The sequence below is a fragment of the Parambassis ranga genome, chromosome 20 (assembly GCF_900634625.1).
Source record: "Parambassis ranga chromosome 20, fParRan2.1, whole genome shotgun sequence".
NCBI classification, from domain to species: Eukaryota; Metazoa; Chordata; class Actinopteri; family Ambassidae; genus Parambassis; species Parambassis ranga.
Window position 1 is genome coordinate 15,500,196 of NC_041040.1, and position 5,815 is coordinate 15,506,010.

General features: G+C 40.4%; 1 long non-coding RNA gene across 2 annotated transcripts; it reads left to right on the forward strand.

The window, feature by feature from the left end:
- Positions 1-3,968: 3,968 nt before the first annotated feature.
- On the forward strand, positions 3,969-5,286 carry LOC114453479 (uncharacterized). Of its 2 annotated transcripts, XR_003672449.1 has the most exons (4): positions 3,969-4,033; positions 4,440-4,632; positions 4,729-4,884; positions 5,037-5,286. It is a non-coding gene; the product is annotated as an uncharacterized LOC114453479 (long non-coding RNA). The 2 variants fall into 2 exon arrangements; XR_003672448.1 differs by having other exon boundaries at positions 4,440-4,884.
- The last annotated feature ends 529 nt before the right edge of the window (positions 5,287-5,815 follow it).

Sequence of the window (5,815 nt, forward strand, 5' to 3'; positions counted from 1 at the left end):
TTAGCGCAAGTTCAATCAGGAAGACTATTTCCTCTCTTTCATCACTTCCCTCCAACCGCTTCCCTCTCGTCCTCCTCACTCCTGTCCCGCCTGCTCCCTCGCCCCTTTTCTCTTTTCTGCCTCTCACCTAATCAGCTGGGTAATAGAGAGCAACTCCCTCGCTCCTCTCCTGCCCAATCACCGCTCAGCAATTCATTTAAAAATCTCCCCGTCTCCTCTCCAGCTGTCTTTCGAATCGATCTCGGCAACCCTCCTCCACCCCAAGCTCCACCAGCTCCTCATCAGGACAAGGCCTCTCATCCCCTGCTCTTCTGCTCCTTCACCACCGCCACCAGGTCTAGACCCGGGGGGATTCCTGCCTAAGCGGCCTCATCTCCTGTCCTTTCCCCCTTCGGATGTCGGTCATCGCATCGGGGTCTAGAACGCCAAAGCACATTTAATTCATTCATTCACTGTATTTCAATAAATTCTTTCCCATCTGAACATCTAGTCTCTCCTGATTGAACTAAGACAAAGTAGACCAGAAAGGGTGTGGCTTTAAAGGTAAAGCAAGGGGTGCCCTCTACTGGCAGAATAACAGAAAATATAGGCCACAAACCAAACTGTGTAAAACACAAAATTCTTTCTTGGTTCTTACACCCAAAATAGAGTATATCTCAGCAACCACAAGGTGTATTTGAATACTTTCGGTGTAATAATAAAGGGAACACTTGGGAGATTTGCTCAGATGTGTTAGTATTAGTTTGTATGCCTCCTGCTCTTTGTAAATGAAGACGGCACAAAGGAAAAACGAAAAAAAATATTCTCCTATCGCGGGTCTATTACAGCTGCAAAATTTAGAGTAAAGCCTCCAATACACTGCGATTTTGGGGAAGTCTGTGTTTAACACCAACTCAACTTAACACCAATAGGACAATAAGGTGTATAAAAATTATTTATAAAGCCACATCCTGTTTTCTTTCATTTTTAAGAAGTTGACTTTTACAATAGTTTTGCTGAGCAAAAAAAACACAATGTTTCATATAAAATTTGTCAAATTTAAAAACAAACCTGTTTATTTGTTTTTAAATGTTGCTATGACGATGATGTTGACGATGACACAGGTTAGAATGTTGATTGTCACCATAGAGATGCAGTATCTGAAAAGCTTTAGTCTTTTCAGACACAACTGAGTAGTCACCATGTTGCGAACAAGTTGCGTTTTCCGGAAAGAGATGGATAACAAAGAATTTTCTCTCACTGCTAAACGATCCTGGACATCCTGCTTCACTGCAGAAGTAAGTAACGAGCTCTTCTCATCTCTAACCCTCCTAATGTCCAAACTTCTTTTAGAGAAATAAATATATGCAAGTTTGATTGCTGCAGCTGAAGCATTGCTTTGAATGCTGATGTGAAGGATTCAAAGCAATGCTTCAGCTGCAGCAATCAAACTTGCATTTTCTAGTTCATATTTATTTCTCTAAAAGAAGGCTTTGTATGCCTCTGTGTGTTAGCCTGTCACCATGGTAACAGCATAGGAGACCTCAAAAACCACTCCAACTTTGAGAGCCTGGCGTGCGGAAATGATTCGGAATTAGAAAATTCAATACAAGTTTGATAGAGCAGCATCTAATGAGCGTTTTAAGTGCAAAAGACTGTCTTTGGGTTTGAACCTCCATCTGGTGTGCACATTCAAACACTGGATCCAAGAGCCATTTTAAACATTTATTTGGGCAGGATGACAAAGGGTTTCATACAATGGATGTGTGGATGTATAGATGATTTTCTAAATAAAGGAAAAAACAATAAAACATATATTATCCTGCAGATAGCGAATCAGGCTAGCGATGTGATACTTCCGGTTAGCGACATGCTCTTTCCGGTTAGTGATATGCTACTTCCGGTTCACGGGTAGAGACACGGGACAAAAAACTGCACGACGCATGTGCACACACAGTCCTAATGCAGCCTGAATGGACTCTGTATATTACGAGGCACCACCTAGTGGTTTGGAGGACCCCAAAAAAGCGGGATTAAGCCGAATTAAGTGCGGACACGTTGTGTGATAGCCAGATTTGAAAATAGGTCTGAATGTATCCAGTTTAAAGACTATCCAGATACAATCCTACTCTAGCTGGAATGACTTTCTCCAGTGTGAACGTGGCCAAAGTGAACTAAAATGGAGTCTGTAGCGTGAAATTTGTAGGAGGAGATACATTTGGCACATGACACCGAAATTGCTTAATATTTAAAAAACTATACTTTTTTTAAAAAAAGTTGACCCGGAATGTTCTCTGTGAGATGAACATTTTGATAATTGAATGGCTGAAATCGGTCAATGTATGCTGAAGATGCTGCGCCAAAAATCGTATGGCAGAATAAAAAAGAAGAAGAAAGAGGGTGATTGCCTAGCAATGGCAATCAAACTAATAATATACGTTAAATCGCTAGATTATGCAGATTATTTGAACTCTATTTAACTCAAAAACAGCATATGAAATGTTGCATCTGAGAAATGTGAAATTTGCTGATTTTGAATTTGTTGCTAGTAGAATATAAGTTTGGAGATTAAATCTGGTCGATCTAATCTATCTAATAAATTATTTCATTTGAGTAACAAAATAACAGAACACATTTCTGTTGTTTCTTTGCTTAAATAGTTTCTTCTGTTTGAATAAAAAATAAAATAAAATGAACCACTGATAAATGTGTCTTACATGATTTTAGTGCTATAGATTGTTTTCTGTTGGTCCTAACTTGTTTTATTGGCTTGTCCCACAGCAAACTGGAGGCCATTACCTATATCATTATCAGGCCACCAAAGAGTCCCGCATCGTGGACATAGAGCGGGCTGAGCATGCAAAAATGGCATCGATAACTGATCAAGTAGATCGAATGTATGCCTCAAATAAAGCCCGAAATGATGCTGTGCTGGCGAGACTGGGACACTCATTTCAGAAAGGGAACTTGCCAAAACCACCTGCTACTCCCAGCAGAGGGAAATCCCCCCTCCAGCACGGAAGGAGATTAAGCCCTCTTTTAGAGAAACCTCCAAGAAGGTTGAATGAAACAATCAGGGACTACAGTCCAGAGGTTTCCATCAGTTCCGTGAGCAGCAGCACCTCTGTAGACACACACACACCTGATGAGCTGAGGGCCATCTCTCACATAAGAACCCCCGTTGATGAAACACCAGCTCGTCCTCCTGCAGCCCAACCACCCAGGAGAAGAGCGTCTCGTATACCTGTGTATACTGGACACCCCGAAGCAGGTCAGTACCTCTGACATAATAAAAGACATAATGATGAATGTTGAATGAACCCCTGCGGTTTCTTCCCAGCCTTCACCGTTGTACGTCTTTTCCATTACACAGACAAAAAGCTTGTCAAAGACGTGCTGCTCCACACCGCGAAGAATAAAGTTGGTGCTGTTTCAGATACTCTTCTCCAGGCTGGCTCCTGCCCATCACACACACCCCAAACCCTTACTAAGACAGCTTCAGAAACAAGCACCCAACCCAGAAAATTCATGAAATTAATAAAGAGAAAGAGTGAAGCACGTAAGTTGTTTGGTGGTTTTGTATACTTGTACATTACATACAACACTTTGAATGAGAGCAACAAGTATTTTTCTGTCTTGCAGGCAAAAAGGCAGCCAGTGACTGCAGCGTAAACATGATAAAAGGTGCAGCTGAACTCCAGCCTCTGGCCAACCCTGAAACGAGCCTGATCAGCTGCATCACCCTGCTGCTCTCAGATGACTGGTAAGACAGGGACACTGCTCAAGCAGACCTGCATATTATGTAGTTCCTGAAGTCACATTAATCTATTAACCTCTTAGGGCCTAGTGGCCACATACGTGGACAGCACTTTTTTGCTCTTATGTCCACAATGGTTTTCGCTGCTGAACTGGGAATAGTATGGACATGTAGGTGGTCACCTACACTGCCATCCGGTGGTGTCAAACGAGTATAACACACTACGGAAAAAATTCAAAATGGCAGCGAACACAAGGGAATTTTCAGGTGGCAGCTCTATACACAAACATCAACCAGGTAAGAAGTGCTGTCATATTTTATGGCTTATTCTGATTTATTTAGTTCTATAAGCGTTGTATATTTGTCATGAAATGCAAATTTGAAAAAAAAAGTGTAAAAATAATGAATTAGTATGTCGTTAAACATAACGTACACGTATGTGTACGTATGGACTGAAGCTCGTCGAAACAGCTGATATGCTGATAATCACGCACACGTGTAAAATTAGAAAAACGCTATCTTTGCTGCAGCTAAAGAGCGGTACATTGTCCCAATGAAATAAATAACAATTAAATCATTAAATACATACCTATATACTTAAATTAGTTGGGTTGAAAGTGTTAGTAAAAATGTAATATTCTAGTAAAAATGTGCACGTGTAAGCTGGCTAATAAGCAATACATTGTCATGTTTTTATTTCCAGACCGTTTTTCTGTGCAAAGAGCATTGGCTACTTGGATTAATTGATGGAAACAACCTGGATGGGAATTACCACCCATCATCAGAGGAGCAAAGCAGCAGTGAGGATGAGGGTGACAGTAGTGATGAGGAGGACCCCATTCCTGAGCCCACTGAGCACAGCAGGGGACGTAAACGTCTCCATGGTGCAGATAATGGTTAGAGTAGACCCAATATATATTTATTTATTTTATTCAGTTAGGGCTATGTGAAGGATTGGAAGCAAAATCCTTATTTTCAATACTTGTTGACAGGTATAGGGACAGGGACAGATACAGGTTTATCCTGCACTCCCAGACGGTGCCGTCGAACTCAAGAGATAAAGGCTGATAGCTCAGAAGATGACTTAGAAGAGCCAACACCAGGACCAAGCCAAACCAACAAAAAGGAAAAGCGAGAGTCTAAACAAGGTTATTGTTATTATTTTTGCCATGCCTTGATGGTAACGCTTTACATTTCATACAAATATCCACACAAACGTATATTATGCACCAATAAACCCGTTGCTTACATGGGTCAACTTCCTGCAATAAATTCTGTTTTTGTTGTGATTCTTGTGCAGGACATGGAATACGATGGAAGGCTTCTCCATTGATGCCAGACCTTGCAGAGTATCAGCATCAGGACGATGCAATGTTGAAAAAATGTGATGATGCAATGTTGTTTTTACTCTAATATTTAAGAGTATGTGTTATTTACCTTCATTTTATCTTAGTTTTATCTTATTTCATGTTAATTATTATATGTTCTTTGTATGCACCAATCACTAAGGCAAATTCCTAGTAATGTGAATCCCCTTCACTTACATGGCAATAAACACGATTCTGATACCGATTCTGATTGTGATTTTGATTATTAATACATGCAAAGCAGTCAGGAAAAAACTCTGCTGTATTCAAGGTAAAATAAAGAGTTTTTCACTCTATTACACAAAGGTGACTTTATCGTTTTTTATGGAAGTTCGGAACCAGAGTCCACATATGTGGACATCATTTTTCTCCAAAAGTACATCATATCAAAAGATGATGCTTAGTTTTTATTCTAATTAGGTTCCAATTAGCCCAAATAGCAAAGAAAAATAAAAAATACATGTAATAAAACAGCTTGGGCCTTAGGAGGTTAAACAGGAAAAAGAAAATGGATGGTATGAAGACCATCCAAGCTCTGACGCAGCATCATGCACAGACACTGAAAACCAAACTGCATGAAGTTTGTCTGCTGCTCAATGAGGAGGTATCATCATAGGATTGTTTTTTGTATCCTTGATGGGAATTGCATGAACCATATGACAGCTGTGACTGATGGTTCTCATTCTTACTATACAGGTGAACAACCAGCGCA